General features: G+C 43.7%; 1 long non-coding RNA gene across 1 annotated transcript in view; it reads right to left on the bottom strand.

Moving 5' to 3' along the window:
* Window positions 1-345: 345 nt before the first annotated feature.
* The window catches only part of LOC311515330, a 28,380-nt gene continuing 18,212 nt past the window's right edge, over window positions 346-10,513 (bottom strand). The window contains exon 3 of the long non-coding RNA XR_014710108.1: window positions 346-557. This is a non-coding gene — a long non-coding RNA (uncharacterized lncRNA). The remainder of the gene's footprint in view (window positions 558-10,513) is intronic.

Raw genomic sequence — 10,513 nt, 5'->3', positions numbered from 1 at the left:
AGTGCAATACAAAGTCTTGTCAATTTAAAAGCAATTACATTAAAAACTTAAGGGGAAAGAACATTCATGTCCATTTTGGCTACCCATGCAGCAATTGTGGCTTTCGCAGGTCACTGTGGTTGTCCTTACTGTGTTCTGGTGTGGGGTGGCAGGGCTAGGGATGCAGGCCCTGATGCCCCATGGGATGTTGAGGCAGAGTCTAGGGAGATGCTAAAATGAAGCTGCCCATGGACTGCAAAGGGAGGCAAGCCCTGGACTGTAAGTCCAGAAGAGTCTGCAGCACCCATGTTTGATGATGGAGAAGCCACCTTATGTCCTGGTGCATCTCCCTCTCCTTTTCTGCTGGAACTCCTAGGGATTTCTCTTGTCCACTCTTTCCTTCCCCACACAGTCAGAAATATTCACCCTCCAGGCTCTCTGCTCACAGTCTGAAGCAGCACTGGCTTGCAGGATTTTACTGAACATGTCATCCTGAGTCCTCTTCTTTCTCCTCCTTATCTGGCTCAAGTGTTCCATGAGTGTGGAGGGGGCACTCCTCAAGGCCTCAACAGCAGCAGCTATAGATAAAACACATAGAGGTATCACTGTCCGTTTAGCCACAACGGAAAGTAAAAGTTAAGCTTTGGAACTCCCTTCCCTTGCTCCCCTAAATTTTAAAACAAGACATGCTTATTGACACTTCTGCTTCAGAGTGCTTGAGCACAGCCCCACTCAGAGCACCAGCCATGATGAGTATGGCCCACCAGGGGTGAGGGAAATGAGGATGGAATTGCTTGATTGCATGAAACTATGAGCACAGGGCAATGGCATTGAACAATGACACTATTTTCTGCAGGTGGTGGTGATTTTAGCTGGTATTTCACTCCAGGGTAACAAAGGCAGAAAGAACACAGCTGCTGCTGGAGTGCTGAAGCCACCCGGGTCCAAATGCTGCTAGCTTGTGTGCTGCAATGGTGTCTGCCAAAGTTATCACTGACTAGCATGACAAAGTGTCTTATCACAAACAAAGAAATAAGGCAGCCATTTCTAGAAACCTTTGGGAGAGGATTGCAGAGTACCTCCATGGAAGTTTTATCAAGATCTCTCAGGAGGATTCAACTGCTCCACATGACTCCCTTGCCTAATTCTACAAGGGAATGAAAAGCACATAGCAACTCTACTTTGTCGTACTGTTACCCTTTCTAGTATGAGTAAATTAATGAAATGTCAGAAAAGGTGTCCTGTTTAGTTGGGGGCACCATTTACATCATCGTAATGGCAAATACATTTAAAGACTTATCCGAGGTTCCTTCTTCTGCACTGGGCTCTCCAGTGGTTGACTGCTGGGACTGACTACACTGCAGTGGAGTCTCAAATAGGTCCTGGCTTGTAGCACAGCTGGACCCCCCTGGTTGCATGTCCCCCATTCTCCTCCTCCTTATTCACACCAAGACCTGTGTCTTGAGCTCCTTGGAGGTACCCACAGGACTCTGTGAGGAGGTAGGGTCTCCACCAAGTATTGCATACAGCTCTTTGTAAAAGCAGCAGGTCCGCAGCTTGGCACCAGAGTGACTTGTCCTCCCTGGCCTTCTGGTATGCCTGCCACAGTTCCTTCACTTTCGTGCAGCACTGCTGCTGATCTCCATCATACCCTTTCTTCTGCATCCCCCATGAAATCTTCTCAGATATGTCTACATTTCTACAACTACTCTTTAGCTGTGTCTGGACAGCCTCTTCTCCCCACAGGCCCAGGAGATCCAGTACTTCCTGTCTATTTCAGGCCAGACCACATCTGGAGTGTGTAGCCAGCATGGTTGACTGGGCAGTTGCACACAGCAATGGAGAGCTGCTAGGTGTGCTCACCAACCTGAACAACCAGGAAAAGGCATTGCAACAAAGACATTTTAAAGGGGCGTGGGTGGACTTTCGATCTCTGTGGCTGCTGAGCAGCAGAGTTCACAACTGTTTCCAGAGCAGTCAATGTCAGGCATTGTGGGACGGCTGCTGGAAGACTGTAAGCATCAACATAGACATTACCTAGACTAGTACTGCATCAACCTCAGCACATCAACCATGGCTTAAAGGTGCTCGGGGAGGTAGTGTTACTACTTCACAGTAATAGGGTGCTTTCATCAATGGGAGACAAATTTAAGTGTAGATACATGCATAACTAACTCTGTAGTGTAGACCAGGCCTAACATTGGTGACCTAGAGTGCCTGGCATTAAATGAGATTATTGATATAATAGGCAGCGCAGAAACTTGGTGGAATGAGGGTAATCAATGGGATATGGTAATATCAGGGTACAAAATATATAGGAATAATAGAGGTGAGGAGAGGGATTGGCACTATATGTGAAAGAAAGCATAGAGTCAAATACAATAAAAATCTTTAATTAAATAAACGATACCACAGAATCTCTATGGATAGAAATTCCATGCTTGAACAATAAGAATATAGCAATAGGAATATACTTCCGGTGACCTAACCAGGACGGGAACAGTGACTGTGAAATGCTCAGGGACATTAAACAGGCTACAAAAACATAAAATCCAATCATATGGATTGACTCCCTCAGGGAACTGATGGGCAGGATCCCCTGGGAGAATAATATGAGGGGGAAAGGAGTCCAGGACAGCTGGCTGTATTTTAAAGAATCCTTATTGAGGTTACAGGGACAAACCATCCCGATGTGTAGAAAGAATAGTAAATATCGCAGGCGACCAGCTTGGCTTAAGAGTGAAATCCTTGCTGATCTTAAACACAAAAAAGAAGCTTACAAGAAGTGGAAGATTGGACAAATGACCAGGAAGGAGTATAAAAATATTGCTCGGGGATGCAGGAGTGAAATCAGGAAGGCCAAATCACACTTGGAGTTGCAACTAGCAAGGGATGTTATGAGTAACAAGAAGGGTTTCTACAGGTATGTTAGCAACAAGAAAAAAGTCAAGGAAAGTGTGGGCCCCTTACTGAATGAGGGAGGCAACCTAGTGACAGAGGATGTGGAAAAAGCTAATGTACTCAATGCTTTTTTTGCCTCTGTCTTCATGAACAAGGTCGGCTCCCAGACTACTGCACTGGGCAGCACAGCATGGGGAGGAGGTGACCAGCCCTCTGTGGAGAAAGAAGTTGTTCAGGACTATATAGAAAAGCTGGATGAGCACAAGTCCATGGGGCCGAATGCGCTGCATCCGAGAGTGCTAAAGGGGTTGGCGGATGTGATTGCAGAGCCATTGGCCATTATCTTTGAAAACTCATGGCGATCCGGGGAAGTCCCAGACGACTGGAAAAAGGCTAATGTAGTGCCCATCTTTAAAAAAGGGAAGAAGGAGGATCCAGGGAACTACAGGCCAGACAGCCTCACCTCAGTCCCTGGAAAAATCATGGAGCAGTTCCACAAGGAATCAATTCTGAAGGACTTAGAGGAGAGGAAAGTGATCAGGAACAGTCAGCATGGATTCACCAAGGGCAAGTCATGCCTGACTAATCTAATTGCCTTCTATGACGAGATAACTGGCTCTGTGGATGAGGGGAAAGCGGTGGACGTGTTGTTCCTTGACTTTAGCAAAGCTTTTGACACGGTCTCCCACAGTATTCTTGCCAGCAAGTTAAAGAAGTATGGGCTGGATGAATGGACTATAAGGTGGATAGAAAGTTGGCTAGATTGTCGGGCTCAACGGATAGTGATCAATGGCTCCATGTCTAGTTGGCAGTCGGTATCAAGTGGAGTGCCCCAAGGGTCAGTCCTCGGGCCAGTTTTGTTCAATATCTTCATAAATGATCGGGAGAATGGTGTGGATTGCACCCTCAGCAAGTTTTCAGGTGACACTAAACTGGGAGGAGAGGTTGATACGCTGGAGGGTAGGGATAGGATACAGAGGGATCTAGACAAATTAGAGGATTGGGCCAAAAGAAATCTGATGAGGTTCAACAAGGACAAGTGCAGATTCCTGCACTTAGGACGGAAGAATCCAATGCACCGCTACCGACTAGGGACCGAATGGCTCAGCAGCAGTTCTGGAGAAAAGGACCTAGGGGTTACAGTGGACGAGAAGCTGGATATGAGTCAACAGTGTGCCCTTGTTGCCAAGAAGGCCAATGGCATTTTGGGATGTATAAGTAGGGGCATTGCCAGCAGATCGAGGGACATGATCGTCCCCCTCTATTCGACATTGGTGAAGCCTCATCTGGAGTACTGTGTCCAGTTTTGGGCCCCACACTACTAGAAGGATGTGGAGAAATTGGAAAACGTCCAGCGGAGGGCAACAAAAATAATTAGGGGATTGGAAAACATGACTTATGAGGAGAGGCTGAGGGAACTGGGATTGTTTAGTCTGTGGAAGAGAAGAATGAGGGGGGATTTGATAGCTGCTTTCAACTACCTGAAAGGGGGTTCCAAAGAGGATGAATCTAGACTGCTCTCAGTGGCAGCAGATGACAGAACAAGGAGTAATGGTCTCAAGTTGCAGTGCGGGAGGTTTAGGTTGGATATTAGGAAAAACTTTTTCACTGGGAGGGTGGTGAAACACTGGCATGGGTTACCTAGGGAGGTGGTGGAATCTCCTTCCCTAGAAGTTTTTAAGGTCAGGCTTGACAAAGTCCTGGCTGGGATGATTTAGTTGGGGATTGGTCCTGCTTTGAGCGGGGGTTGGACTAGATGACCTCCTGAGGTCCCTTCCAACCCTGATATTCTATGATTCTGTGATTCTATGATATCCTCAAACTATCCTCAAATTGACAGGGTTATGTCACTTCAGGAAGGGACAAAGAGAAAATGTCTAGACAATGACTGCTTCTTGGAGTAGCTTGCCCTGGAGCCCACATGGGGAGAGACAATTCTTGATTTAGTTCTAAATGGAGCACAGGATGTGGTCCAAGAGGTGAATATAGCTGAACCATTCAGTAATAACAATGATAATGTCATTAAATTTAACATCCTAATAGGAGGGAAAATGTCAAAGAAACCAACCACAGCAGCATTTAATTTCTAAAAGGGGAACTACACAAAAAATGGGGAGGCTAGTTAAATGGAAATTAAAAGGAACAGTCACAAGGGATAAATGCCTGCAAACTGCATGGAGATTATTTAAAAAGACCATAGAGGCTCAGACTAAATGTATACACTTAATAAATAATAATAATAAGCAGTAAAAGGACCAAAAATGCCACTAAACAAGTAAAAGAGGCATGTAATGGGGGCACTCACCTCCTGTGTACCTCCTAGCTGCTGAGTGTGGTACTGAAATCTTTCCCCTAATCCTGGCATCCCCTGTAGGTTGCTGACCTCAGTAGGCAGGCAGTCAGTGGCTCAGGCGTCAACCAAGTCATATGGTCAAAAGATGAACACCTTGTCGGGTAGCAAAGAGTTCAACAAACTGTCTCTCAGCTATCACCAGGGTCTTCAGCCCTATCTCTGAGCCCTTTAAATTCCACCATTCATTTGGGCTAAAAAGGTACCTTGTCCCCTTCTTGGGACTTAAGCCACTTCACCAGTGGCCAGTAGGGGACCTGAGCCCCACCACTACTCCAGGTTCCCTATAAACAGTAGCCATGTACTGCTTCCTCTAATTAGTTTCTGCTTTATTCCCTGGGCCTCTTCCCACCTGGTCCCTTTACCTTCGCCCATTAGCTTAGGGTAACAGCTCTTGGGTTCTCTCTCCCAGGTGCTATTAATGCAGCCAACTGAGTGCCTTTGACCTGAGAAGAGCCTCCTTCCTCACACCTCTGGTCCCAGAAAGGAACTGACCTGCAGCTCCTTTTATCTTAGCCTGCTGGGTTCTGACTGGCTACTTTTGTGCAGCACTTCGAGGCAGGCCTGAAGGACCTACCTTTGCTGCTCCTTCCTAGGGTGGGGTGTAGTAGGACTGCAGGGACTCCAGAAGGGGGCCAGGAAGGGCCAGGTACACCCCATTACAAAGCAGTGAGAGGCAAAAAAGGCATTCTTTAAAATTGGAAGTCAAATCCTACTGAGGAAAATAGAAAGGAGCATAAACTTAGGCAAGTCAAGTATAAAAGTATAATAAGGCAGGCCAAGGAAGAATTTGAAGAGTAACTAGCTAAAGGCACAAAAACTAACAGGAAAAAAATGTTTAAGCACATCAGAAGGAGGAAGTCTGCCAAACAATCAGTGGGGCCACTGGATGATCAAGGTATTAAAGGAGCACTCAAGGAAGACAGAGCCACTGCAGAGAAGCTAAATGAATTCTTTGCATCAGTCTTCACTGAGAGGATATGGGGAGATTCCCAAACCTGAGCCATTCTTTTTAGGTGACAAATCTGAGCAACTGTCTCAGACTGAGGTGTCATTAGAGGAGGTTTGGAACAAATTGATAAACTAAACAGTAATAAGTCACCAGGACCAGATGGTATTCACCCAAGAGTTCTGAAGGAACTCAGATATGAAATTGCAGGACTACTAACTGTCATCTATAACCTAATCATTTAAATCAGCCTCTGTGCCAGATGACTGGAGGATAGCTAATGCAACACTGATTTTTTTGAAAGGCTCCAGATGAGATTCTGGCAATTACAGGATCAATTTCAGACAAACTGGTTGAAACTATAGTAAAGAACAAAATGATCAGAGACACAGATAAACACGATATTTTGGGGAAGAGTCAACACAACTTTTGCAAAAGGGAAATCATGCCTCACCAATCTATTAGAATTCTTTTAGGGGGTCAACAAACGTGCGGACAAGGGTGATCCAGTGGATATAGTGTACTTGGACTTTCAGAAGCTTTTGACAAGCTCCCTCACTAAAGCCTCTTAAGCAAAGTAAGCTGTCATGGGATAAGAAGGAAGGTCCTATCATGGATCAGTAACTTGTTAAAAAGACAGGAAACAAATGGTAGGAATAAATGGTCATTTTCCAGATGGAGAGTGGTAAAAAACAACATTCTCCAGGGGTCTGTACATGAACTAGTGCTGTTCAACATGTTCATAAATGATCGGGAAAAAGGGGTGAACAGTGAGGTGGGAAAGTTTGCAGATGGTGCAAAATTACTTCAGATAGTTAAATCCAAAGCAGACTGTGAAAAGTTACAAAGGGATCTCACAAAACTGGATGATTAGGCAACTAAATGGTAGATAAAATTCAGTGTTGTTACTGCAAAATAATGCACATTGGAAAACATAATCCCAACTATATACGCAAAAGTGATCGGGCCTAAGTTAACTGTTACTACTCAAGAAAGAGATCTTGGTATCATTGTGGATAGTTCACTGAAAACATCTTCTGAGTGAGCATCAGCAGCCAAAAACGCTAACAGAATGTTAGGAGCCATTAGGAAAAGGATAGATAATAAAACAGAAAATGTAATGCCACTACATGAATTCATCGTAGGCTCACACCTTGAATACTGCGTGTAGTTCTGATTGCCCCCCGCTCAGAAAAGATAGTTTAGGAATGGAAAAAGTACACAAAAGGGCAACAAAAATTATTCAGGTTATGGAACAATTTCCATATGAGGAGAGATTAAACTTGGACTATTCATCTTAGAAAAGAGAGGACTAAGGGGATATGTTTGAGGTCTATAAAATCATGTATGGTCTGGAGAAAGTGAATAGGGAAGTGTTATTTACTTCTTAACATAACACAAGAACCACTGGTAACCCAAAAAATTAACAGGCAGCAGGTTCAAAACAAAACATAAAGAAATACTTCTTCACCCAATGCACAGTCAACCTCTAGAACTTGTTACTAGGGGATGTTGTGAAGACCAAAAGCATAACTGGGTTCAAAATAATATTAGATAAATCATGGAGAATAGGTCCATTAACAGCAGTTAGCCAAGTTAATGTCAGGCACTGAACCCCATGCTTTGTGTGTCCCTAAACTTCTGACTGCTAGAAGATGGGATTGGACAACACAGGCGGGATCACTTAAAACTGCCATGTTCAGTTCATTCCCCCTCAAGCATCTGGCAATGTCCACTGTCAGAAAGAGGATATTGGGCTAGATGGACCATTGGTCTGACCCAGTATGGCCGTTTTTATGTTCTTACCCATAACGCCATTGCAGAAACCTGCAAATATAGATAGGTAGGTGATAGTTTGCAATTATGGAGCAAACTAAGTGAAAGAAGTTTACTTTAGAATTATTGTTTGGACTGGAACTTCTGGTCCCTATTCTTTTCTTCTTTGGAAAGAGACTGTAGCAGCAACTTCGGAAAAAAAAACCCTTGAGTGACAATGACTGGGGACACCAGAAAGAAAAGTGGAAACAGATTCTGAGAGCTGGAAGACTATACACCCGTTCTTATTAAATAGCTATAGTGTCCATTTCAGTAACAAGCAGGAGACGTATGGGGGTAGGGAAGGGAGGGAGAGGGAGAAAAGAAGCTACCACAGGACTGCAAACGTAAGTCAGAACCTGGGATGTGATGACTCCTTGATTCATACTCAGAAATCCAGAAATTATCTGAATTTGTCAGTCCATGAACAGATATTAAATAGCCATGTGATCGCTTCTTTGTGCAGTGCACTGTACCATGTAGCATTTGTCACTTGAATACATTTTTAAAACAGAGTATGGGGTATCCTTTTTTTTAATTTGTAAAGTTTATTTCTCATCACTTTCTCTTTAAGAGCTCTGATACTCTCATCTCAGCCCTGGATAACTAATCACCAATTTACTCTTTGTATTGCAGAAGTTTCTAATCAGAAGCCTTATTTCCCCTTGCTCCCTATGTCTCCTTGCTGCAATGAACAATGGATGAGCAGTGTTCTCTACTTTCAGTATCATTATTCAAGTTGGGAAGTCACCATTCTGAAATGGTTATCCATATGGCCATATCATCCAGAGCTTAATTCTTTAACCTTTCCCCTTTCCCCTATATTAGTAAGAAAATTCAAGACTTTTTGGATCTTATTGCAAACCTTAATGTCACTCGTGTGCATGGTATTCAATAAATATGCAAAACATTCTCCTTTTCCTCCCATTCAGTGTCAACTCCTAGAATACCTGCTCACACCAGTATAAAAAACAACCTTCAGATTGATACATTTAGAAGTGCTTTCAAAAACTAATACTGTCATCAGAGATATCAGCTATATCTGACATATGGCTGCAGGGCTATCTGGTCTGTGTCAGAGAATTAACTGATGTGCTCTGGGAGGGCGCTCGGGGTTCCGCTGTGTGAGGAGAGGGAAAGGGGAGCAGGGGGAGGCCTTGGGCAGAAGGGGCGGGGCCAGGGGCTAGTCTCCCTGAATGTGTGAAACTGATGCAGCTTTTGAGTGGGCCTCTTCTTGGTGAAGCTTACTTGAAATTAAACAGCTGGAGGAACTTTTGAATTGCTCTTTGGGGACAGCCTAATGTAGCAGAACTCAGCATGGACTTCCCACTGAGATTTTCAGAGAAGTGGTACAAGGAAATTTAAAATAAAATAAACCATTTTACATGACAAAGACAAAAAGCAGCAAGATCAGATCTGACATTTTAAAGTGATATCATAGAAATCACAGATGAAAAAGGCCTGTTAGATCATCTTGCACATACTACACCTGGTTACAGCAAAGATGGTGCACTTAGGTGATACTGAAACCTAGCTAAAATGCAAGTGTCAGGGAAAAGAATGCCCAAAAGCCACTGTGAGAATTATTAGCCAAAAGTAGAAACCAGATTTAGCCAGTGATGTTGGTATGCAACTGTGGGCTAAAGCATATACAACTATAGAGTTCCAACTAGGGTGACCAGATGTCCCAATTTTATAGGGACAGTCCCAATATTTGGGGCTTTTTCTTATATAGGCTCCTATTACCCTCTGTCCAAATTTTTCACACTTGCTATCTGGTCACCTTTAATGCTGGTCATTTGATTGAACACAAAGAGTATAACAGCAAAGAGGTTTGATAATCACTTATCTTTTAGTCGGATGGATGAACTAGGGCATCTTATCCCTGCATTCTCAATATCCAATTGTGGCTGAAGCAATAATGTGTAAGATATCTTTAGTCATCATATACGTTAATTTCTGTAAAGCTATCCAAATTACTATGTCCAACACCTCGTAAACAAAGGCAGGTTGCTGAGTTTATTCCTTTCAGGGGAAGCAGAAGATGAGAGTGAGAATCACCGCTGGGGGAAGGGGCTTGAAGGGTTTTATTGACAGTTCTTCACCAACATCCAATTAAAATTTAGATTCATCCTTGATTTTGAGAAGAATGAGTGGAACTGCTGAAAAAAAATGCAGCATAGATTAATTGGATTAAGAATTTGGGGGGAAATTTGTGTAAAAGTGCATTAGATTTGGGAGGAAACTGGATTTAAGAGTGTAAAGCACACAAAAGCTTCAGACATGGTACTAGAGGCTTGACAAAGCCCTGGCTGGGATGATTTAACTGGGAATTGGTCCTGCTTTGAGCAGGGGGTTGGACTAGATGACCTTCTGGGGTCCCTTCCAACCCTGATATTCTATGATTCTATGATTCTATGATTCTAGAGATTGCTGGAGGTTGAGGGGCAGTGGTGTAGACATTTTGCCAGAAGGCTAATGTGATGAGGAACTGTTTGTAAGCAAATATGTTAAATCAC

This window comes from Lepidochelys olivacea (genome assembly GCF_965140295.1).
Source record: "Lepidochelys olivacea isolate rLepOli2 genome assembly, chromosome: 2".
Taxonomy (NCBI): domain Eukaryota; kingdom Metazoa; phylum Chordata; order Testudines; family Cheloniidae; genus Lepidochelys; species Lepidochelys olivacea.
Note: the sequence above shows the minus strand (reverse complement) of the source record. Positions and strands in the feature narration are given on the sequence as shown.